This window comes from Muscardinus avellanarius (assembly GCF_963383645.1).
Source record: "Muscardinus avellanarius genome assembly, chromosome: 16".
NCBI classification, from domain to species: domain Eukaryota; kingdom Metazoa; phylum Chordata; class Mammalia; order Rodentia; family Gliridae; genus Muscardinus; species Muscardinus avellanarius.
The window spans coordinates 14,316,311-14,342,620 of NC_137802.1; the positions used below are offsets into that span (position 1 = coordinate 14,316,311).

At 47.1% G+C, this 26,310-nt stretch overlaps 1 protein-coding gene across 1 annotated transcript in view; it reads right to left on the reverse strand.

Annotated features, from left to right (window-relative positions):
* Positions 1-26,310, reverse strand: part of NTN1 (netrin 1) — a gene marked incomplete at its 3' end in the record, with an annotated part of 192,098 nt that overhangs the window by 154,137 nt on the left and 11,651 nt on the right. The window lies entirely within an intron of this gene.

Below are 26,310 nucleotides of genomic sequence, written 5' to 3' on the forward strand. Positions count from 1 at the left end.
ACCCTCTGGGCTCGAGAAGAGAGGTGCTTCCAGGTCTCCCCATGCACCAACGCCGGGATCATACATGCAAGTCACATTCTGACACTCCTCCATCAAGTTCTCCTAAACCATCCCCTATGGGGCAACAGGAGGTAACCAGAAGGTAGGGGGATGTTTGACAGGAGCAATCACTGGAGTGTCGACAGGCCCCAAGAAAAGGCACTCTTCCTTTTCCTTTCAGTGAAAGGGTTCGCGCAGTGGCACATGCCTGTAATCCCAGTACTTGGGAGGCTGAGACAGAAGGATCAAAGGTTTGACGCCAGCCTCAGCAAGTGGTGAGACTCCTATCAACCTAATGAGACCCTGTTTCAAAATTAAAAATATAAAATTGGACTACAGGAGGAGTATTTGGAGGTAGAATGTCCCTGGGTCTAATTCCCAGTTTTTTGGTGTTTTTTTTTTTTGGGGGGGGGGGTCTGGGGATGGAACCCAGAGGCATTCCACCCCTGAGCCACACCCCCTGCCCTATTTTTTATTCTTTATTTTGAAACCGGGTCTCACTGAGTTGCAGAGGGCCTCGCTAAGTAGCTGAGGCTGTCCGCGAACCGCGATCCTCCTGTCTCAGCCTCCCCAATGCTGGGATGACAAGCGTGCGCCCGGCTCTAATTCCCAGTTTAACAAAAACAACAAAAGAAATAAAATTGCCTGAGAGGGTAGTAGCTCAGAGGTAGAACACTCCTGGGTTCCACCCGGAGTGCTAAGAATAAACAGGGTTTCTCTCCGTCAACGCTTAATAACTGTTCTTACGCAGGTGTGATGGTTTGGATTCGGGTGTCCCCCAGCCCTTATGGAAACGGGGTAGCAATGTTGGAAGCGGGCTTGGCTGTCATCTCAGCGGTGGATAAACCCACTGTCCGGACAGATCTGGGTGGTGATCTGAGCTGGCAGGCCGTGGCTGGGAATGGTGGGTCCCTGGGTCTGTGGACTTGGGGGTTATACATGGCTCCTCCTTCCCCGCTGGCTTGGGGCCTCTGTGGGGTGAGGACCGATGCACACTCCTTCTCTCTGCTTCCGGCCGCCATGACCCAAGATCCACAGTCCCCAGCCTCACGTGGACCAAGGCCACAACTTCCAAAAGCTCTTCCTCTAAGGATGGTCAGATCTTGGTCAGATCTTTTGGATTATAGCTTGAAAATGCTAATACACCCAATTTCCCTTACCTTTAACCGCCTCTCATGGTGGGGCCGGGGAGGGAGGCTGTTTCTGCTCTCTGAGCACAGCCGGGTCCAGGGCTCACTCGCTGTGGCCTCACCCTCCACCCCTGGCACAGGAACAGCCCTCCTCAGCCTCAAGCTGCCCCAGTCATCAGCATCCCGCACCCAGGCTGGTCGGCCTCTGCATCAGAGCCTTCTCCAACGGGATCAGACCTGCGGCGTGGCCTCTAAATCCCAGCCTGGGACCCCTCCCTGCTTCTTCCCGCTGGGGCCATTATCCACCAGCACCAGACAGCCCAGCATCCTAACTGCAGCCCTCCAGGGGCCTTCCGCTGCCCTCGGAAGCAAAACTCAACCCCTCCCTCCCGCATTCGTCCCCTCTCCGCCCCCCCACGCTGGCCTTATCCCTGTCCCTCCAACAGGGCAAGCTCCATACGGCTTCTGGAGGTATTTGTTTCTCTTGCCCTGGAATGGTCTTCTCTCCAGTCTCTGCAGGGCTGGCTGGCTCCTCCTCCGCAGGGCCCCTGCCTCACAGCAAGGCTGCCCTGGTGTCTGCCCTCAAGCCACCCTCCAATCGCTGCCTGAGAATGTCACAGGCTTCTTGTCCGTGCTGGTGTCTAGGAACTGATTGTCTAGTGGATGGACAGGTCAGTGAATGAATGAATGTGTTAATGAATTAACGAATGGACAAAAATGAGCGTCAGTGCCAGGCATGGTGGCACATGTCTGTAATCCCAGCCCTTGGGAGGCTGAGATAGGAGGATTCTGGGTTTGAGTCCCAGGAATTTAGCGAGAATCTCAGCCCTCTGTTTCAAAACAAAAGGGGGCCTGACGGTGTAGCTCAGAGGTAGAATGCCTCTGGGTTTAATCCTCAGTACAGAAACAAAGGGGGTCACAGGTGTCTCAGATTAGATGCGACCCACCCAGGGACCCTTAAATCAACTCTCTGCCCAGCAGATTCCGGTCCTGTCTCTCCTGCGCCTCCCCGGGAGCCACTGAACCCGGCCAGGACACTGCCAAGCCGGCGTGTGCACGCCATTCCTCTTTTTCATAACACAGATAAAACTTTCACACTGTCCATTTAAACCACCATTGTTTTGGCCCTCCCCTAAGAAAACCTCAAAACTAAAATTCCTTTCTCCCCGCATTCTGTCCCTTTGTGGCAACAGAAATGGTCCATTTAGCATTCCTAAAGAGCCATTAGCATCCCAAAGCTCGTGTGGTGCTGCTCGGCTGGAGGCTTGTGTTCCTGATGGACGGCTGGGCTCGGCCGAGGGGCCCCCGGACGGAGACTCAGCCCCGGGACACCCAGCCGCTCGGCCTGGGCTCCCTGCCCGCTCGCCCGCCAAGCCCGAGCTGACCCTGAGCAGCGGATACTTAACGCGATCCAATCTCTTCCCTTCTTGTTCTGCAAAATCTCTCTCTTGTCTTTTTTTTTTCTACCTCATAAGGCATCTTTTGATAAATACTGCATGGGGTGGGGGGACGCTTCCATTCCATTTGAAAGATCCTCTCGGGGACCAGGCGAGATGAATATCCCCGTTATAGAATAAACGGGTCCGGGGTAAATCCATCCTTCTCTCCTCAAGACTCCCTTCCTGTTACATCCTTGTTCAAAGAGAAGGCAAAAGCCAGTCCCACCCTCAAGGCCCCAGAGGCCACCTGGGCAGGTGCACGTTGTCCCAGCGAGGGAGCTTGCACGGCGGTGCTGTGGGCAGGCCTGCCTCCTCTAGAAGGTCAGCTAATCAGGCGGCCGCTCTGCCCGCCGCCTTGTTCTAGACAACCGTCCTGCTGTGCTGAAATGAGCCTGCGAACCAGACAAAACCCCTTCAGGAAACGCTGGCCTAGTCGCCAGGTTCTCTGGGAGACGGACTCCTGCGTACCGTCCACCCTTCCTTTCCAGTCCTGGATTCTCATTTAGCATGGCAGGTCACGTTTCCCTGCGGAGGCCTGAAAAATCCAAGCATTTGTGAACGCACCTGGTCCCCGCACCCGGACCCCCGGACAGGCGTCTCAGCAGCTCTGAAGAGCGTGGCCGGGATGGGCAGGGGCTGTGTGCCTGCCTACCTGGGGCCCAGCCAGTCACCGCGAGATGTGCCACCTTCAGAAGCCCCCTGTTCTTTTTTTCTTTTTTTCTTTTTTTCTTTTTTTTTTTTTTTTTTGGCCGTACTGGGGTTCCTGGAAGCCCTTCTACCTCCGGGCTACACTCCCAGACCTATTTTTACATTTTTATTTGGAAACTGGGTCTCCCAAGTCAGTGCGTGGCTGGCTTCGAACCTGTGCGATCCTCCTGTCTCCGCCTCCCAAGCGCGGGGATGACAAGATTGTGCCACCACGCCCGGCAGGAAGCCCCCAGTTCTTTTTCACCCATGTAACCACTAGCCCCATGAGCCATTTGCTGGCTTGTACATCCAGTCATTTTGTTGGAGTTAACATATTTTCTTTCGTTTCTGGTGAGTGCACTCCAAATAAGACTGCCCAGGGGAAAGACGCTGAAGGGTTTTTTTAAATATAGTTTTTTATACTCTGCAGACGTGCTCATCTACTGCATTGGTATTAAGCATCTCTGAAGGGCCAGCATCCTACTGACAACATAAAGAACACAGGTCTCTGCCCTGCGGGGAATCTGAGTCCACTGGGGGTGGGCAGAGCATTTCAGATGGTCTAGAGCTAAGCTGGGCATGGAGGGGCCGGTTTTGTAATCCCAGTACTTGGGAGGCTGAGACAGGAGGACCGCAGGTTCACGGCCAGCCTCAGCAACTTAGTGAGGCCCTCTGCAACTCAGTGAGACCCTGTTTCAAAATAAAGGAATAAAATAGGGCTGGGGGTGTAGCTCAGAGGTTGAATGCCCCTGGGTTCAATCCCTAGTACCACACCAAAAGAAAGAAAAAGAAAAAGAAGGGAGGGACAGACGGATGGATGGACAGTCTAGAGCTAATGCCCAAAGAAGACCCAGCTGGACAGGCCTTTTGCCACCGGAATTATGCATTTTTTTAAAGTCAAGTAACCAGGAGCCCAAGCTTTTACAGACTGCTCCCCCAAACCCCAGCAAGTCATACAGCAGCAGCAGGAAGGGCTAATTCCTTTCTACATTCCTAAGTACTGGAAGAAACGGGGCTGATTTCAGAGTCAAGCTTAGGACAGGGGTCAAGGAATATATTTTTCTGCCACCAGCCAGATAATAGCTATTTTTAGGCTTTGCAGACCACACGGTCTCTGTTGCAACGACTCAACTCTACTCTGGTATGAGACCCAACCATAGATGAGACAGAAATGAGCGTGATTTATAAAAACAGTCAACAGGCAGGGCTTGGTGGCGTGTGCCTGCAATCCCCAGTACTTGGGAGGCTGAGATTAGGAGGATCATAGTTTTGAGGCCAGCCTCAGCAACTAGTAAGATTTTCAACAACCTAGTGTGACTTTATTTCAAAATAAAAAATAAAAAGGTCTGGGAGGGGGTAGCTTGAAAGCAGAATGCCCCCGGGTTCAATCCCTAGCCCTAATGTATATGTATGTATACATATACATTTATATATAAGTATATATATCATGCTGTATAACTTAGATATATACAATTTTGTCAATTATACCTCAATAAAGCTGGTAAAGCTAGGCATGGTGGCACACACCTGAATTCCCAGTACTTAGGAGGCTGAGACAGGAGGATCACAGGTTCGAGGACTGCCTTAGCAAGCAGTAAGACTCCTTAACCTAGCGAGACCCTGTTTCAAAATAAAAATAAAATAGGGTCGGGGGTGTAACTCGGAAGTATAACGCCCCCGCATTCAATCCCCAGTGCCCCCACACACATACATAAAAAAATCTGGTAAAAATAAAATAAATAAGGGGTTGATTCCAGGATCCCCTATGGGTACCAGAATCTGTGGCTGTCCAAGTTCCTGATATAAAATGGTACAGTATTTGCATAGAACATAGGCACATCCTCCCACATATTTTAAATTCTCTCTGGATGAATTTTAATGCCTAATCCAGTGTAAATACTCTGCAAATAGTTGTTATGGTATATAGTTTAGAAAATAATGACAAGAAAAAAATGACATATATATAAAATTCTTTTTTTTCTTTTTGCAGTACTGGGAATAGAACCCAGGGGCATTCTACCTCTGAGCTACACCCACAGCCCTATTTTATTTTTATTTTGAAACAGGGTCTCCCCAAGTTGCAAAGAGCCTCACTAAGTAGTAGCCGAGGCTGTCCTCAAACCGTGACCCTCCTGTCTTAGCTTCCCAAATGCTGGGATTAAGCTTGCGCCACCACGCCCAGCCTGTTCAATATATTTTTTAAAATATTTTCAATCCTGAGCTATCTGAACGTTTGGATTCTGAGCCCACAGATGTGGAGGGCAAATTGTAAAGGTTTCTCAAAACCTCATATTGTATATGGTAAATGTATGTTAGTAGGGTTTTTTGTGGGGAGGGTTGTGGGGATTTAGCTTTAAGGCATCTTATTTTTGAGCTAGCTTCCCAGCACTATTTTATTTTATTTTTTGCAGGTCTGGGGTTGGAACCCAGGGGCATTCGACCTTCGAGCTACACCCCCTACCCTGTTTATTATTCTTTATTTTAAAACAGGGTCTCACTAAGTTGCACAGAAGGCCTCACTAAGTAGCCGAGGCTGTCCGCAAACCGCGATCCTCCGGTCTCAGCCTCCCGAATGCTGGGATTACAAGCGTGCGCCACCACGCCCGGCTTCTATTTATTTTGAAACAGATTCTCAACTGAGTTTTTCTTGTCTTTTTTCTTTCCGTGTGTGTGTGTGTGTGTGTGTGTGTGTGTGTGTGTGTGTTACTGGGAATGGAACCCAGGGGCATTCTACCTCCAAGCTACACCTGCAGCCCTATTTTTTTATTCTTTATTTTGAAACAAGGTCTCACTGAGTTAGTTGCAAAGGGTCTCACTGAGTAGCTGAGGCTGTCCATAAACCGCAATCTTCCTGGTCTCAGCCTCCCGAATGCTGGGATTACAAGCGTGCACCACCACGCCCGGCTCAATATATGTCATTTTTATTATGTGTCAGTTATGCCTAAGTAAAGCCGGGGATGAAGGGAGGAATAATCAGCTAAGAAAACTATGCCGCCACCACTTTACCCACACACTCTGAAGCAGGAAGCGGCTAGAACGCAGCACAGCTGCAGGCCTGCAGCCCAGTCCCGGGCCCTGGCGCGCTCACTGGCTCCGCTTTACCTCTAATGAATAGGGCCCGGGGTCAGCAATGGAGCCAGCTGGGGAGAGCTCTGAGGACAGGGGTTCTTGGCATTCCTGGAGTGGGGGCAGAAGCTCCCAGGATGGCCTGGCCTGTCTGTGAGCTCCGGGAGTAGGATTTCTGAACTCAAATGCCAAGCCGGGCCTGGCACCGGCCAGGTTGAGCCTTCCTTTGTGTCTGAAAACCCTTTTTGTTTGAGGTTGGTGTAACTTGAAGTGGCCTGCCAAGCAGAGCCTGTGAGAAAGCTCCCAGGCCAGGCTGCCCCCACCACCACCCCCGTGCCGTCCTGGAGACCCCCGCAGTGCCCCCTGGCACTGGCCAGGGCCACTTCCCCAGCTCAGCCCCGGTCAAGCCCCCTCTCCCCGGATGCACCTTTCCTCTGAGCCAGCCATGGTGCAGAGATGGCTCCCTGCCAGGCCCAACAGGCCCAGAAGAGAACACTCATTCTCTTACTCCAAGGCAAAATGGGAGCCGGGAGCCAACACGTTTGAAAAATCTCTCTGCGAGCTTGAAGGGCTGGGGCGGGCATTTGCTTCCTGAGCACCTGCGCACGCGGGCGCCACAGCCAGCCTTTCCCATCCCCGGCCTCTTCCACCCTTCCAGGGGTCCCAGGACACGAGCATGGTTATGCCCAGTTCACGGATGAGGAATCGGGGTCCCAAATACTCCAGTGTCTCGCAGGCACAGCCAGGTGAGGAACAGAACTGAGGCTTGCAGGATCCGAAACCCAAGGGTTTTCCCCACGGTTTTAAGCTGGAACTCGGGATACCTGAGAATAAAGATGTTTTTAAAACTTTTTGTTGACTCCGGGCGCGGTGGCGCACGCTTGTAATCCCCGCGCTTGAGAGGTGGAGATGGGAGGATCGCGCAGGTTCAAAGCCAGCCTCTCTGGCTTAAGAGACCCTGTTTCCAAAAATAAAAAAGTATAGCCGGGCGTGGTGGCGCACGCTTGTAATCCCCGCGCTTGGGAGGCTGAGACAGGAGGATCGCGCGGGTTCGAAGCCAGCCTCAGCTACTTAGTGAGGCTCTCAGCAACTTAGTGAGACCCTGTTTCCAAATAAAATATATAAAAGGTCTGGGAGTAGAGCCCGGAGGTAGAAAGCCTCTGGGTTCCACCCCCAGTACCACCAAAAAAAAACAAAAAACAAAAATAAAAAAGTATAAAATAGGGCTGGGAGTGTAGCCCGGAGGTAGAAGGGCTTCCAGGAACCCCAGTACCACCAAAAAAGAAAAAAGAAGTAATAAAATTAAAAAAATTAAAATTAAAATAACTATTATTATTATTATTATTATTATTATTATTATTTTTACTTCTTTGGAACTGAGGGGTTGAAGCTGGGGCTTTCTATCCCTGAGCTACACCTCCAGTCCTTTTTATCATTATTATAATTTTTTTAAAGGTCTTGCTAAATTCCTAAAAATCTAAGTTGCTCAGGCTGGCCTTGAACCTGCAATCCTCCTGTCTCTGCCTCGTAGTACTGGTATTATGGGAGTGCACCACCACACCCGGTTTGAAATAATTTTAGGTCTACATAGCCGCGAAATGGCGCAAAGAATTTCTGTGTACACTGCACTCGTTTTCCTCCAACGTTATCTTCTATGCCTGTCTGAAAATGATCATAACCAGAAAACTAAAATTGACATAATACTATTACCTAATCAGCAAACTTTACTTAGTCTCCCTAACGTCATTTTCTGGTCCAGGGTGATATCCAGTCTAAACTTACACACCGAGTGTGGGTCTCACATCCCCTCCCTTCAATCTGTGTGTGTGTGTGTGTGTGTGTGTGTGTGTGTGTGTGTGTGTTACTGGGATTGAACCCAGGGGCATTTTACCCCCGAGCTACACCCCCAATCTTTTTTATTTTTCTGTTTTTGAAACAAGGTCCTGCTAGGTTGCTGAGATTCTCACTATGTGGCTGAGGCTGTCCTCGAACCTGCGATCCTCGGGTCCTCCCGTCTCAGCCTCCGAAGTACTGCAGGGACAGGGCTGCACAGACACTCTGGGCTCCTCTCGCGGTCTTTAATGATCTTGAAGAGTACTGCTAAGTTAGTCGTCGTTACATTGTATCATTTAGGGAATAGAGACAAGAACCTATTTGTTTTGGAGCATGTCTCTCATCAGGGATTGTCTGATGCCTCCCACTATGAAATCCGAGTCGCGTGTTCGTGTATCTGATCAAGGCTCCCAGGGGTGCGAGGTCGTGCCTGCCCCATGCGTCTTAGAAGATGGCTCAGGAAACTGGTGTGACTGCGCCATTCCTGGCGACGTTAATTCTGACGCTAGTTACGGTGGCCTCGGTCAATTTTCATCATTGTAAAGTGACTTTTTCCTTTACAAGGACTAGTCCTGCACCACTATTCGCTCATCCGATTTTCAGCCACGAACTTTAACAGAGCTTAGTAGTCATACCTGCAAACATCATCACTTCATTTGTTACAGCTGGTGATGTTTTAGGGGTGGTACTGAGGACTGAAGGCCCGAGGGCATTCTACCTTCAAGCTACAACCCCAAAACCCTCTTAAGTTTTTATTTCTTAACAGAATTTCGCTAGGTTTCTGAGGGTATCACTAAGTTACCTTCAACCTGTGATTCTCCGGTCTCGGCCTCCCAAGTACTGGGTTACAGGTGTCCACCCACAGCATCCAGCTTTTATTTTTGTTTGTTTGTTTGTTTGTTTGTTTTTTGCAGTACTGGGGGTGGAACCCAGGGGCATTCTACCTTCAAGCTACCCCCCCCCCCGGCCCTATTTTTTTTTCTTTATTTTGAAACAGGGCCTCACCTGAGATCCTCCTATCTCAACCTCCCAACTAAATGGGATTACAAGCATGAACCACTATGCTTAGCTTTTATTTTTTTTTTTTCTATTTTTATTTTTTACGGTACTGGGGATGGAACCCAGGGGCATTCTACCTCCTCCAAACTACACCCCCAGCCCTATTTTTTATTCTTTATTTGGAAACAGAGTCTCACTGAGTTGCAAAGGGCCTCATTAAGTAGTAGCTGAGGTTGTCCTCCAACTGCGATCCTCCTGTCTCAGCCTCCAGAATGCTAGGATTACAAGCGTGCGCCACCATGCCTGGCCCTTATTTTTTATTTTGAATCAGGGTCCCACTAAATTACTGCATGCTGGCCTTGAACCTATGATCAAGTACTAGGGTTACAAGGATGTACCATCACGCTCAGCAATTATTTGGAATTCTACTGGAGGAAGGGAAAATAGATAGTGATTTCTTTTTTTTTTTTTTTTCAGTACTGGGGATGGAGACCAGGGACATTCTACCTCCGAGCTATCCCCCCATCTCCCCAGCCCTATTTTTTATTCTTTATTTTGAGACAGTCTCACTGAGTTGCAAAAGGCCTCACTAAGTAGCTGAGGCTGTCCTCGAGCCGTGATCCTCCTGTCTCAGCCTCCCAAATGCTAGGATTACAAGCATGCGCCACCACGCCCGGCTAGTAGACAGTGATTTTTAAATCTCTGTGTGCACTGTCTCATCTAAAGGAGTCACCAAAGACCAAGGGTCAAGGCCCCAAACCCAGAGATAGGACTTCTTTAAGCCAGAGAGGGCTCTGAAATATACATTTTACTAACCAGTTTCCCATCTTCCACAGGATTTTATTTTGTTTTGTTCATTAAACACGGGGCCTTATAAGAACTAAGCAACTGCTCTACCACTCAGCTTTTTCCCCAGCCCAGCTTTTAAAAAAAAAAAAAAAAAAATTGAGAACCGGGCGTGGTGGCGCACCCTTGTCATCCCAGCATTCGAGAGTCTGAGACCGGAGGATCGCGGTTCGCGGACAGCCTCAGCTACTTAGTGAGGCCCTTCGCAACTCAGTGAGACCCGGTTTCAACATAAAGAATAAAAAAATAGGGCAGGGGATGTAGCTTGGAGGTCAAATGCCCCTGGGTTCCATCTCCAGACTCGCAAAAAAAAAAAAAAAAAAAAAAAGAAAAATCGGGTCAGGGGTATAGTTCAGAGGTAGAATGCCCCTGAGTCCAACACCCAGCACCACACACACACAAATACTTGTTAGAATATCTGTCTTTTCTGTCTTTCTTATTATAGCCATCTTAGAGGGCATAAATGGTGTGTCACTGTGGTTTTGATTGGAATTTGAGGGTAATGATGTTGGACATCTTTTCTTGTACTTGTTGGCCATAGTAAGCAGCTGCGGCTGTCGGCGGCCTCGGCCTCGCGAATGCTGGGATTGCAAGCGTGCGCCACCACGCCATCTCTTTAAATATTTTAAATGCTTCTCAGATAAGAGTTGCAAATATTCTCTCCCGTTCTTTTATGTGTGTGTATGTGTGTGTGGGTGTGTGTGTGTGTGGTAGTTGGGGTGGAACCCAGGGGCTTTTCTACCTCCAGGATATACTCCCAGACCTATTTTACATTTTATTTGGAAACAAGGTCTCACTAAGTTGCCGAGAGCCTCACTAAGTAGCTGAGGCTGGCTTCGAACCTGCGCGATCCTCCTGTCTCAGCCTCCCGAGCGCGGGGATTACAAGCGTGCGCCACCACGCCCGGTTCTCTCCCATTCTAAAGGCTATATTTTCCTTTTCTTGATAGTATCCTTTGTAGCACAAGTTTTAATTTTTTATAAAGTCCATTTTACCTGTTTTTTTTTCCCTTTGATTCCATGTAAGCTGTTGATACAAATGGTCTATAGATATTTTCCAAGGATTTGATAAAGATAATATAGAGATTACTTTTTTAAATGTATTAGCATGCCGGGCGTGGTGGCGCACGCTTGTCATCCCCGCGCTTGGGAGGCGGAGACAGGAGGATGGCGCAGGTTCGAAGCCAGCCGCGCTGGCGTAAGAGACCCTGTTTCAAAAATAGAAAATAGGTCTGGGAGTGTAGCCCGGAGGTAGAAGGGCTTCCAGGAACCCCAGTACCACTAAAAAATAAATAAATAAATAAATAAATAAATAAATAAATAAATAAATAAAATAAAATGTATTAGCATAAAGTTCTACTCTACCCCGCCCCATGGTGCTGGGGCTTTAACCTGGCACTCTGCATACATCCCCTGATACTGAGCGACACCCCCTAGCACATCAGGTCCAAAGCAAAGGACAAAGGAGGCCACCTGATTGTAGACTGGGACCTTTCCAATAAACTTTTTATTTTATTTTTATGTGTGTATGTGTTACTAGGGATTGATCCAGGGGCATTCTACCTCCGAGCGATACCCCCAGCCTTATTTTATTTTTATTTTGAAGCAGGGTCTCGCTAGGTTGATGAGAGTCTCACTACTTGCTGAGGCTGTCCTCGAACCTGTGATCCTCCTGTCTCAGCCTCCTCCCAAGTTATTAGGATTACAAGTGTGCGCCGCCATGCCCGGCTAACCTTGTGTCTGATCTTCTTTCCCTGACCAACCTTTCCCAGACACTTGTTGATTTTTATTTCTCTTTCCAAACAGCGGACTTTTGGTTTTGTTTACCCCTCTGTTGAATATTTGTTTTCTAGTTCATTGACTTCTGCTCTTGTTTTTCTTTTCTTCCTTCTCCCTCCCTCTTTTTTTTTTTTTTTTTTTAATTTTTCCTCCTGGCTTATTCGGTTATTTTTTTTTAATTTCTTAAATTAGATACTTAGCTCATTAATTTTCAGCCTTTCTCATGCTTCTGGTATTCTGTGAAACACACTCCTCTCTTTAGGATCCCATCTTTCTTCCATGAATTAATTACCCCTTGGCAAAAGGAGGAGAGCCAGGGAGAGGGAGGCGTGGAGGCGGGTAGCCTGCCCGCTCCTGTAGGAAGCCATCTATGGAAGGCTCTTTCGGAGAGCGGGGAGCCCCTGAGGGGGTGGTTTCCAGAGCCAAACCACGCCATTTGGGGTCATATTTCATGACGGGAGGTGGCGCCCCATGACAGTGAGTCCTTGCGGTCTCACCATCTTGTCCCTGCAGACTGACTTCTATTTCAGCAAAATCCCCTTTGCCAGGCCAAAAGGCAAGGAGACAGATGCTCGTGTAAAGACAGGAATAAGCCAAAGCAATAAACCCAGCCCCAGCTGTCGGCTCCAACCGCTCCGGCTTAGGGCTGACAACCATCTCGGCCTGTTCTCTGCCCTTCAGCCCTGACTCCCAGTGAAGTCCATCCCCGGGCCCCCGCTGAGCAGCGGACCCCACGGCCATCAGCGCGAAATGCGAACGCTGGGAGAGACGGAGAGAGTATCTGTCCAAGCCCGACTCTACAACGAGGAGACCCGGCCCCAGCTCACACTCTGTCCAAGCGGATGACGTGGTGCATTTTTTGGTGGTGTCTGTACAAAATAACCGGCTTTAGGCAGGGAGGCGAGCTCGGTGGGGGAGGACTTGCTTAGCACACACAGACCCCGGCATCAACAGCCACGCAAACAAAAAACACAGCTGTACGGGGAACATATGTGCGCTGAGGTCCACTTTCCAGATACTAATTTGCCACCCTCGTTTTCCCTGCGCCTCATTAGCCATATACGCTTTGGCCCAGCTCTTGGGCTTTTGTTTTCTTTGGGTGATAATGAAAATTGGACCCAGAGGCATTCTACCTCTGAGCCCCTGAGCTATAGACCCAGTTCTCCAGGTTTTTTTTTTTTTTTGTGTGTGTGTGTGTGGTACTGGGGATGAAACCCAAGGGCATCCTGCCACTGAGCTACACCCCCAGTCCTAGATTTTGAAACAGGGTCTCACTGAGTTGCAGAGGGCCTCTCACTAAGTAGCTGAGACTGTCCGCGAACCGTGATCCTCCTGTCTCAGCCTCCCAAATGGCGGGATGACAAGCATGTATCACCAAGCCCGGTTTAGCCCAGTCCTTTTTGCTTTTTTTTATTTTGAAGCAGGGTCTCAGTAGGTTGCCGAGTGTCTCCCTACACTGCTGAGGCTGTCCTTGAACCTGTCAGCCTCCTGCCTCAACCTCACAAATCCTGGGATTACAGGCATGTGCTATCACACTGGGCAGCTGAGGCTATTGGCAAACTACTACCCTCCTGTCTCAGCCTCTCAAATGCTGGGATTACAAGCATGCACCACCATGCCCGGCTGAAGAAGAATGAATTATTTATTTATTTATTTATTTATTTATTTAGGTGGTACTGGGGATGGAACCCTTCTACCTCCGGGCTACACTCGCAGACGTATTTTTATATATTTTTTACTTGGAAACAGGGTCTCTTAAGCCAGCGCGGCTGGCCTGGCAAGAAGAATTATTTTTAGTGCACAAAGCTTAACATATTTATTAAATTGCTTTTATTTGTGGTTTTATTCTTCAGGTACACTATATCCTTGGTTTTTGTGTGTGTGTGTGTGTTTTTTCTTTTTTTTTTTTTTTTTGCTTGCTTGGGGCAGAAACATATTAATAGAAGACTTTGATATGTGACTGTCAGTCTTTGATGAATTAAACAACAAAGGTGTTTAACCTTTTAAAAACTAAAGTCAGGCGTGGTGGCGCACGCTTGTAATCCCCGCGCTTGGGAGGCTGAGACAGGAGGATCGCGCAGGTTCGAAGCCAGCCTCAGCTACTTAGTGAGGCTCTCGGCAACTTAGTGAGACCCTGTTTCCAAATAGAATATAAAATAGGTCTTAGAGTATAGCCCGGAGGCAGAAAGCCTCTGGGTTCCACCCCCAGTACCACCAAAAAATAAAAAAATAAAAAATAAAAAAATAAAAACTAAGTGCTCGCTAGGTGCAGTGGCGCACACTACCTAATCCCAGTACTTGGGAGGCTGAGATAGAATATCAAATTCGTGGCTGACCTCAGCAACTTAGTGAGACCCTGTTTCAAAATACAAAACAAAATAGGACTAGGGGTATAACTGAGAGGTAGAATGCTCCTGAATTATCCCTAGTAACACACACACACACACACACACACACACACACACACACACATATAATTCAAGACCTAAACCCCTGGAGATGAAAATCCAATTCAAAAATGACTCCAGGAACAAAAATAATATCAAAAGTACAATACTACAATGACATAATCATTATAAAAACAGTGACAGCCGGGCGTGGTGGCGCACGCTTATAATCCCTGCGCTTGGGAGGCGGAGACAGGAGGATCGCACAGGTTCGAAGCCAGCCACGCTGGTTTAAGAGAACCTGTTTCCAAATAAAAATATAAAAAATAGGTCTGGGAGTGTAACCTGGAGGTAGAACGGCTCCCAGGAACCCCCGTACCACCAAAAAAACAAAACAACAACAACAACAACAAAAAACAATGACAATGAGAAAAAATCAAAACTTGTGGGAAGTGGGCAAAGCTACTCTAAGAGGAAAAGTCATTGCTTTTATTGCTACACAAGAAAAAGAAGCTAATGTTAATTAAACTAAACGTTAAACTCAAGAAATTAGAAGGACCACAAAAAGCCTGAGGAATATAAATATTTTAAATTAGAGAAAAAGAAACCAATAAACAGTGTGCCAAAATAGGCAGCAGCCTGGAATAGCAAGTAGGTGAGGTCAGAACACAGGTTCTGAGGGCGGACAGGTCCTGCTGGAATCCCAGCTCTGGGCCTTGCAAAGTGTGACTTCCAACAAGCTGACTTTCTTAACTAGACAGTCTTAAAGTGGGAATAACAGTGCAAAATCCACAGAGCTGTAAATATTTTGTATAATTAAGTTGCAATATCTCTTTTTTTTTTTGGTGGTGGTGGTATGGGGAGGGCGGGTGGAACCCAGAGGCTTTCTCCCTCCGGGCTATACTCCCAGACCTATTTTATACTTTATTTGGAAACAGGGTCTCACTAAGTTGCTGGGAGCCTCGCTAAGTAGCCGAGGCTTGCTTCGAACCTGTGCGATCCTCCTGTCTCAGCCTCCCAAGCGCGGGGATGACAAGCGCGCGCCACCACGCCCGGCTTAAGTTGCAATATCTAAAGTACTTAGCGCTGCGGTCCAGCTCCCATTGAGGGTCCGATAAATAAGATGAGGTGTTATTATTATCACTTTCACAAATGTCAAGAAAGCAACTAAACCTAAGCAGAGAGCGAGAACGAATGTTCACTATTAGAAAGATGATATAGCCACATATGGAAATTTTTAATATATTTTTAGTGATTACCATATATAGCTCTATGCTTAAAAAAAAATGAGAATCTGGGCAAAGATGATTTCCTTGGACAATAAATTACCAGATTTGACTCAAAAGGCAGCTGAAAAATTCCTGAATAAACATATAAGCATGGAATAAATTGAAATGGTTATCAAATGACTCCCTCCAAAAATGGAAGGGCCCAGATGGGCTAATTCTAGCAAACCTACGTGGACCGGCTATTTCTCATGCTACTTAAACTATTCCAGAGCACAGGAAAGAAGAGACTCTCCCTGCTTCATTTTAAAAGGTTAGAACGACCTTCATACAAAGGGCAAACTAAAGATGGGAAAGTTGGACAAATCTCACTTTTGAACATAGACATAAAAATCAGTATTTTAACCCAAATACGAGCCAAGGGAGCCAAGAGTGATGGCGCGTGCGTGCCTGTAATCCCGGTCCTGGGAGGCTGAGACAGGAGGATCGAAGGCTCAAAACCAGTCTCAGCAACTTAGCAAGGTTTTCAGCAACCTAGCAAGATCCTGTTTCAAAATTAAAAAATTGAGGCCGGGCGTGGTGGCGCACGCTTGTCATCCCCGCGCTTGGGAGGCAGAGACAGGAGGATCGCGCAGGTTCGAAGCCAGCCGTGCGCGCTGGCTTAGGAGACCCTGTTTCCAAATAAAAATGCAAAAATAGGTCTGGGAGTGTAGCCCGGAGGTAGAAGGGCTTCCAGGAACCCCAGTACCAAAAAATAAAAAATTAATTAATTAATTAATTAATTAATTAAAAATTAAAAAAAATTTGAAAAACAGGTCTAGGGGTGTGACTAGGAGATAGAATGCCCCGGAGTTCAATTCCCAGACCCCACCACCCCAAAAAATTTACTATATAACACAGTAATTCTACTCGTAGGTGACATTACCAAGAGAAATAAAAACACATAGCTTAAAGGTAGAATGCCCCTCGGTTCAATCCCCAGTCCCCCTACACACACACACACACACACACACACACACACACACACACACAACTTATCTAGATGAAGCAGAGAAGAAACACACAAACACAATGTGTGATACTGTCCAGGTTTATACTCCAGCCTTTTTGGGGGGGAGGAGTACTGGAGATGGGAACCCATGGGGCACTCTACCTCCAAGCTACAACCCCACCCCTCTTTTTTTTTTTTTTTATTCTTTATTTGGAAACAGGGTCTCACTGAGTTGCAAAGCACCTCACTAAGTAGCTGAGGTTGGCCTGGAACCACAATCCTCCTGTCTCAGCCTCCCAAATACTGCTCAGCCCTATTCTTTATTCTTTATTTTGAAACAGGATCTCACTGAGTTGCAAAGGGGCTCTCTAAATAGGCTGAGGCTGTCCGTGAACCGCGATCCTCCTGTCTCAGCCTCCCGAATGCTGGGATTACAAGTGTGCACCTCCATGCCCGGCTTGACTCTAGCTTTTTGATATCATAACAACCCTAAATAATGAAATAATAAATTTATTATTAATACTAAAAAACCATTTAAACAAAATCATTAAACCCAATGTTGATATAATCACAATTTAAAAATCACAAAAGTTTTTAAGTAGCACCAAGTTCGTGTTAATAACATCATCATCAGATTACCGATGACAGAGTCAGCCGGGCGTGGTGGCGCACGCTTGTCATCCCAGCATTCGGGAGGCTGAGACCTGAGGATGGCGGTTCGCGGACAGCCTCAGCTACTTAGTGAGGCCCTCTGCAACTCAGTGAGACCCTGTTTCAAAATAAAGAATACAAAATAGGGCAGGGGGTGTAGCTCAGAGGTCGACTGCCCCTAAATTCCATCCCCAGACCCACACACACACACACACACACACAAAAATTACCAATGACAGCTGGACACGTGACATATGCCCATAATCCCAGAACGTGGGCGGCTAAGACACACAAATTGTCAGTGGTGTTTGTGTTAGAACCTGACAAGTTCATCTACAGCCAAAAAGTGAAAGAAAGAACAATTCAGCAAGCAAGAATAGCACTGAGCAAAACTAGAAAAGAACAAATTAAAAAAAGACAAAATGGGTGAACCCTAAGCCCACTAAGTGGGGAGAAAATAGATACATTTGTGAAACAAAATAGAAAACCAAGAAGACCGATCCAAGTTTGTATAATACTTAAGCACTTAACAAATATGGCATCTAAAATCAGTGACAAAGAAAGACGCTTTTCAATAACCATCACTGAACGTAACTGGCCAAACATTTGGTGTGTGTGTGTGGGGGGGGGGGAATGGATACCCTTACCTCACACCGTATTTCATAAGTAATTCCAGATGGATAAAAGATTAAAATATACAACCTGAAGATCTGGCGACAAGGTGGACTGAAGTAATACGGAACCCCTACCACTGCAAGCATCTACAAATCTGAGATGAAATGTAATTTGTAAAAACATTTAATGCATAACAGATCTCACACCAAAAAAAAAAAAAAAAAATTAAAGGAAATCCCTAGGTGGTAAAGGAAAGAAGAATGTGAAAGCCAGGTATTCAGAGGAACCCTGAGACCCCAGTGGTCATGAGGTGTAAGAAGCAAGAGGAGGGCGAAGAGGGGATGATAATTAGACCTGGAAGTGGGCCTCACTGTCTTTGGCTTGAGTTTGGCACTCAAACTCAAGATGTGTGCAGACAGGAGATAACACCTCGCACATGAGACCTCTGCATTCTTTATTTTATCAGATATTTAATGCCCAACTACTTATACCAGGTTCCTCTGAAGGAACTGGACAAGGACTCCTGGCCTCACATAAACATACGTTCAAAGCAAGTGTTAGAAGCCTGAAGTGGTGGCGCACGCTTGTAATCCCAGCATTTGGGAGGCTGAGACAGGAGGATCGCAGTTCACGGACAGCCTCAGCTACTTAGTGAGGCCCTCTGCAACTCAGTGAGACCCGGTTTCAAAATAAAGAATAAAAAATAGGGCTGGGGATGTAGCTCGGAGGTAGAATGCCCCTTCCATCCCCTGTATGAAAGAAAGAAAGAAGAAAGAAAGAAAGAAAGAAAGAAAGAAAGAAAGAAAGAAAGAAAGAAAGAGAGAAAGAAAGAAAGGAGGGAGGGAGGGTGGGTGGGAGGGAGGAAGACGGTTGGTAAACATGGTAAGTACATTAAATTGTTTGTTAGAAGGTGATAGAACTGCAACCGGGTGTGGTGGCGCACGCTTGTAATCCCCACGCTTGGGAGGCTGAGACAGGAGGATCGCACAGGTTCGAAGCCAGCCTCAGCTACTTAGTGAGGCTCTCAGCAACTTAGTGAGACCCTGTTTCCAAATAAAATATAAAATGGGTCTGGGAGTATAACCCGGAGGTAGAAAGCCTCTGGGTTCCACCCCCAGTACCACCAAAAAAAAAAAAAAAAAAAAAAAAAAAGAAGGTGATAGAACTGTTATGGGGAAAAGAAATAAGTAGGACAAGGTATAAGTAGGGTTAAGAGTGAGCTTACGAATGTGTGTTACGTATACACGTATGGATGCATCTGTGTAAAAGAGACAGACATGGGTAGGAAAGATGCTGGCAGTATCCAGTAGGAAAGTTAGGGCAAGTCTCATTGTGAGGTGATATTTAACCAAAGATTTGACAACTGGGTATACCAAATGTCCAGAGGGAAGCCCCAGTACCATAAAGCAAAATAAATAAAATATATTTATAAAACGTATAAATATTTTATATTTTATAAATATATATTTATAAAATATAAAAATAAATATATATTTATAAAAATATATAAATAAATATATATTTATATATATTATATTTTATGTTTTATAAATATATTTTATAAATATAAGTAAGAGGTAGACTTCCTCTGTATTTACTCCTCTCCAGAGACTGCTCAGACCCTAACTGGGGCCGTAAGGAGTGTGCCTGTCTGGCATGGTGGAACAAGGATGTCTGGGGGCTAGAACAGAGTGAGCCAGAGGGAGAGTGCAGCTAGGCGTGGTGGTGCGCTCCTGCGATCTCCTATCTGGGAGGCTGAGACTGGAGGACTGCAGGTTTGAAGACAGCTTCAGCAACCTGGCAAGGCCCACCAGCAACATAGTGAAACCCTGTTTCAAAATAAGAAGCATAGCTGGGCGTGGTGGCACGGGCTTTAGGCTGAGACAGGAGGATTGCACAGGTTCGAAGCCAGCCTCAGCTACTTAGTGAGGCTCTCAGCAACTTAGTGAGACCCTGTTTCCAAATAAAAAAATATAAAATAGGTCTGGGAGCATAGCCCGGAGGTAGAAAGCCTCTGGGTTCCACCCACAGTACCACCAAAAAATAATAATAATAATAATTAAATATAAATGAAAAATAAAACAGGACTGGCAGTATAGCTCAAAGGTAAAATGCTCTGGGTTCGATCCCCAGTACTGCCTCCCCTCCTGAAAACATACTAACAAAATGATGGAGAGTGTTCAAGTCTTGCACAAAGGAGAGAAGCAAGGAGCAGACGGGGCTGGGCTCTGCAACCACAGTAAGGGCTGGGGTTGTCCTCTGAGTGCACAGGGAGCCACTACAGAAGAGTTAGCTCTAAGAATAGACCAGGGCAACCAGAGCAGCAAGCCTGGTGACAAAACCCTAGGCCTTCCAAATGTATTCTGAATAAAAGGGGAACTAAAAAAATCTTTGTCCATCAGCCTAAGATAACAGCAAAAGTTTGTCTCTACCCAGAGTTCTAGTAAAGGGAGAAAAGTCCTCAGTGAATAGGAAAATAGAAACCTCAGGCCCAGGATGATCTGGAGACCAAATGCATCCTCCTCACGTGTTACAAGAATCTCCAAGATGATTAATTGATGGAAAAAATGGTCCCAGTCCAATAATACCTCTAAGATGTTTGGCAGAATCAATGTAAGACTGCTATTGAATAAGGGCATTTCCATAACTAAGACCAGAGGGATTTCCACAAATTCCCAGAGAAAGATAAGCTCTCGGTCAGGAAGTACAAGACGCATAAGGAAGTCATTCACCATGAGCAAAGGTCAGCAGACACAACAAGCGGTAGGATCAGTACCCACAAACTAACAAGATCATCCATCAAACTAACAAGGGCCGGAGGATACCTTACGCCGAAGACATTGACAAGGAAAAAAGTTCTGCTAAAGGAGCCAAATAGAGAAAGCACGTCGTATGATTTCACTTATATAAAGTACAAAAAAAAAAAATGGGCGAAACTCAGTCTATGGTATGAAAAGTCAAAGTGGTAGTAACGCTGGGGGCTGGTCGTGGGAAGGGTAGAGAATGACTAACAGGACCTCTGGGAATATATTCCCTCCTTTATTCCTTCTTTTCTTTCTTCCTTTCCTTCTTTTCTTTCTTCCTTTCCTTCTTTGTTTTCTTTCTTTCTTTCTTTCTTTTTTTCTTTTTGTACTAGAGATTGAATCCAGGGGCATTCTGCCTCCAAGCCACACACCCCTAGCCCTTTTTATTTATTCTGAAACAGGGTCTCCCTAGGTTGGTGAGAGTCTCACTAAATTGCTGAGGCTGTCCTTGAACCGGCAATCCTCCTGTCTCAGCCTCCCAAATACTTAGGATTGATTAGAGGCATGTGTTATCATGCCTGCTTTCCCTCCTTCCTTCTCTTTCCTCCTGCCTATCCCACTTCCAGAACTAGAGATAGAAGCCAGAGCCTCCCATATGCCTGGCAAGTGCTCTGCTACTGAACTACATTCCCAGCTCTTTTTTGTTTTTTGGTGGTACTGGGGTTCCTGGAAGCCCTTCTACCTCCGGGCTACCTCCCAGACCTATTTTATACTTTTTTTTTTTTTTTAATGTGGAAACAGGGTCTCTTAAGCCAGCGCAGCTGGCTTCAAACCTGCCTCCACCTCCCAAGCGCAGGGATTACAAGCGTGCGCCACCACGCCCGGCGTTCCCAGCTCTTTTTAAACTATATTTCAAGACAGGATCTCACTAAGTTACCCAGGCCTGCCGTGAACTTCCAATCCTTCTGCCTCAGCCTCCGAAGCAGGTAGAATTACAGGCGTCTACCACGGCACCCAGCTGGAAATACTTAATTTCGTGATACCTGGGCATCATGATTCGTCCAGCTGAACACACATGATTTGAAGAGAGGACTAGGTGGTCAACAAACAGGTGGACGGAGAAGAAATAGGTGTTATTCCCATCTACCAGACGGGGGAGCTGGAGGGCAGAGGGGTGAGAGGCAGGCAAACTACCACCAGCCTTGGAGGGCAGGCCCAGTGAGAACCCCAGTTAGCGTCTGAGCAAAAGAACCCCAATGGAGAGGGGGCGCCCATACATCAAGTCGCAGACCTGCTTCTGGTTGTCAGGGGATGGAGGTGGAAAAATGCTCAAGAGGAAACACAGACCCCTGGGCCCAGAGCAGGAGCGCCGAAGGTGTCTGTGTAGCCCAGGCCGTCATTTTAGAGAGGAGAAAGCCAGGCCCCTGAGAAGTAAAGGGATTTGTGCCAAGTTCCCCCACCCCTTTTTTTTTCCCCAGTGCGAACAGTTTTCCCTAACAGGTTGTACGGAGGTTAGAGATGAGAGGCGACCAGGCTCAGTGCAGAAAAGCAGAACTCAAGAGCCCTGCTTTCCAGACGCGGGTCCAGCTCCACCACCCGCCAGCCACAAGGTCGCGGAAGAGTCACCTAATCCCAACACGCGTTTCCACCTGAGAAATGGCACCCAAGTGTAAGTGTGTTCAGCCTCTTTTACTAAAGGTGCATCACTATCAGAGCAGAACTGAAGCTCGGCGCGATGGCGCACGCTCGTAATCCTGGTACGTGGGAGGCTGAGACAGGAGGATCGTGGGTTCGCGGCCAGCCTCAGATATTAGCAAGGCCCTCAGCAACACAGTGAGACACTATTTCAAAAAAATAAAAATAAAAATAAAAATAGAACCGGGCGTGGTGACGCACGCTTGGGAGGCTGAGACAGGAGGATCGCGCAGGTTCGAAGACAGACTCAGCTACTTAGTGAGGCTCTCGGCAACTTAGTGAGGCCCTGTTTCCAAATAAAATATAAAGTAGGTCTGGGGGTATAGCCCGGAGGTAGAAAAGCCTCTGGGTTCCACCCCCAATACCACCAAAAATAAATAAATAAATTAGAAATAGGGCTGGGGAATGTAGCTTGGAGGTAGAATGCCCCTAAGTTCAATTCCTAGTACTGAGAAGAAATAAAATAAGCTATAGGTGTAGCTCAAAGGTAGAATGCATCTGGATTCAATTCCCCAGTATCACAAAAATAAATAAATAAATAAATAAATAAATAAATAAATAAAAATAAAAGGGCTGGAGGTATAGCTCTGAAGTAGAATACCCCAATCCCCAGTACACACACACACACACACACACACACACACACACACACACACACACAATAAAGGCATGGTGGCACATGCTTATAATCCCAGTACTTGGGAGGCTGCAGGAGGATCACAGGTTCGAGGACAGCCTCAGCAAGTAGTGAGACTCTCATCAACCTCGTGAGACCTTGTTTCAAAATAAAAATAAAATACGGCCTGGAGGTGTAACTTGGGAGGGAGAATGTCCCTGGATTCAATCCCCAATAACACACACACACACAAATAAAAGGTATAGTCACAGCTATACTAATTTTTTTCTCCTCTCTCCAGACTGGGAAATGAACCCAGGATCTTCCCCAGGCTAGGCAAAGGCCCTGCCACGTCCTCAAGCCACAGCTATACTAGTTTTAATAGCCAAACCTAAAAGGAAAAAAAAAAAAAGAAAAGTAAATATCTGTCCTAAGTGGAATGGAGAAATACACTGTGGTCCATTTATGTCAGAATTCTAGACAATGAGAACGCAGAAATGACTACCCCACAGGTGGATAAACACCGCAATTGGGACATCAAAAGAAAGACGCCAGAATCTAATATAACCTCATTTGTACAAAGAGCAAACATAATGAAAGCCAGCCCATGGCAGGGAGAGGCTTGATAACACGAAGGACCCCGGCCGCTTCCGGGTGCTGGATCCGCAGGCGCGTGACACTGACCGTGGCAGGTCCCTGAGCCGAACCTTTGGGACTCGGGTGCTTTTCTCTGTATATGCTTTATGGCCAGGAAGACGTTGACTCAGACCCGTAATAGAAGCCACCGCACAGGACCACTGTGGGGGTTGAATGAGGGGATGTTTACCAAGCACTTACCGCACACCTCGGCAGCAGTAAGAGCTATAGAAACACGTGCTAGGGAAATCCGCAGCTTAAACCCGCCCTGGGGTCTTCTCCCACACCATCCTCTGAGCTCTCTCAAAGCACAACACAGGCTGTCTGGGGCTGAGCATCCAGACGCAGAAAGCTGACACGGAAAGCTGAAGTCACTTAACCGAGTTCACGATCCCGCAAAAGCTGGGGGTCTAGACCCAGGCACTGCAAGCCAAAGATGGGACCTCTCAGCACAACCCTAATACATACATATATATCTGGGCATTTCCTACATTGTATTACGTACAATGTTCCCAGAACTTGGGAGGCTGAGACAGGAGGACCGCAGGTTCCTTTTGGCCAGCCTCAGCTACTTAGTGAGGCCCTCTGCAACTCAGCGAGACCCTGTTTCAAAAATAAAGAATAAGCCGGGTGTGGTGGCGCATGCTCGTAATCTCAGCATTTGGGAGGCTGAAACAGGAGGATTGCAGTTGGAGGACAGCCTCAGCTACTGCTTAATGAGGCCCTTGCAACTCAAGTGAGACCCCTGTTTCAAAATAAAGAATAAAAAATAGAGCTGGGGGTGTAGCTCAGAGATAGAATGCCCCTGTGTTCCATCCTCAGTACTGCAAAAATAAAAAAATAAAAAAAAATAAAGAATAAAAAAATAGAGCTGGGGGTGTAGCAGCTCAGAGATAAAATGTCCTTGGGTTCAATCCCCAGTACAAAACAACTAAATAGATAGATAGATAGATAGATAGATAGATAGATAGATAGATAAAATGTCTTGTTCTTTGACCTTGATTTAGGGAGTACTGAGTAACTTTTTTTTTGGGGGGGGGTTCTGGGGGTTGAACCCAGGGGCATTCTTTTTCCAAGCTGTACCCCCAGTACCTTTTTTTCTTTTTTGAAATAAAGTCTCACTAAGTTGCTAAGGCTGGTCTCAAACCTGCAATCCTCCTGTCTCAGATTCCTAAGTAGTAGGCTTACAGGTGTGCACCGTCACGCCTGGCTTAGAGGATCTATCTTTCCTTCTTTTTTCAGTACTGGAGATGGAACCCAGGAGCATTCTACCTCCAAGCTACACCCCCAGCCCTATTTTTTATTCTTTATTTTGAAACAGGGTCTCAGTGAGTTGCAGAGGGCCTCACTAAGTAGTAGCCAAGGCTGTCCGCGAACCGCGATCCTCGTGTCTCAGCCTCCCGAATGCTGGGACTATAAGCGTGCGCCACCACGCCCGGCTCAAGTACTTTCTATGGATCAGGAAAAACATCTTGCTTTTCACTTACACATGGGTCACGTTTTTCTGCAAATATCTTTGATTTATAAAAAAAAAGAAAGAAAGAAATAGAACTCTTTACCCTTGACCAGTAAAACGCTGTGAGAATACTGAGCTCCTTTCTTTCCTAGAATTTCTGGGTACCACAGTGGCAAATGTGCTCCAAAACACAGTTTTTAAAAGGGCTCATTTCAGCCGGGCGTGGTGGCGCACGCTTGTCATCCCAGCATTCAGGAGGCCGAGACCGGAGGATCGCGGTTCGCAGACAGCCTCAGCTACTTAGTGAGGCCCTCCCACAACTTAGTGAGACCCGGTTTCATAATAAAGAATAAAAAAAAATAGGGCAAGGGGTGTGGTTCGGAGGTCAAATGCCCCTGGGTTCCATCCCCAGACCCGCAAAAAAAAAAAAAAAAAAAAGAAAAAGGGCTGATTTCAAGCCGGTCATGATGGGGCACATTTGTAATCCTAGTACTCGGGAGGCTGAAAAAGAGGATTGGAGGATTGCAGGTTCAAAGCTAGCCTCAGTAACTCAGCAAGACTGTCAACAACCTAGTAAGACTCTGTTCCCAAGTAAGATATAAAATTAGGCTGGAGGTGTAGCTTGCTGGTAGAATGCCTCTGGGTTCAATCTCTAGTAACAACAACAACAACAAAAAAAGAGCTGATTTCATCTGAGCACAGTGACATGTATCTATACTCTCAGGACTTGGGAAACTGAGATAGTAGGAACACAGATTTGCAGACAGCCTTAGCAAAGACTCAGTAACAACCTAGAGAGACCCAGTTTCAAAATAGAAAAATAAAAAAAGGGCTGGGAGTATAGCTCAGAGGTAGAATGCCCCCGGGTTTAATGCCCAGTAACACACACACACACACACACACACACACACACACACACACACACACACGGGGATCGATGCCTGTGGCTGGGAGTGAGGAGCAGTTTTCTTCCTCGCGGCTGCTCAGAAGGCCCAGGCCTTCTCACGGGGAACACACTCCAGATCTGCGCAGCGGAGCGAGACAGGGCTGGGGGCTGGGAATAAAGCGCTGGCCGAGACCAGCCTGCCCAGCTCTGAGGCCTGTGTTTGGAAAAGGAAACCAAGTTGGCCACAGGGCGGAGGGCCGCCCAACCCCAAGGTACGTTCACGTTCCCGATGCCAAATTCTGTATCTGTAAACAGAATGTGTTTCCTTTGTTCTCGCTGGGATGGGAACTGTTACTGTTCTGCACTTTCTGCACCAGCCCGAATGTAAGCAGAGCGCCCGGGGCAGCGGCTTCCCCGAGAGTCCTTGGCCCTCCTTACGGCACAGACGAGGTTCTGAGCAGAGAGAACAACCCGCGGGTGGGAGCAGCCCCAGGAAGCCTCAGACATCATGGCCCGGGCCCAGGCTGGGCCCGCGATAAGCTTCTGTCTCTAACTCCAAGGCAGTTCAGGAGGACTGGCTCGGAAACTTC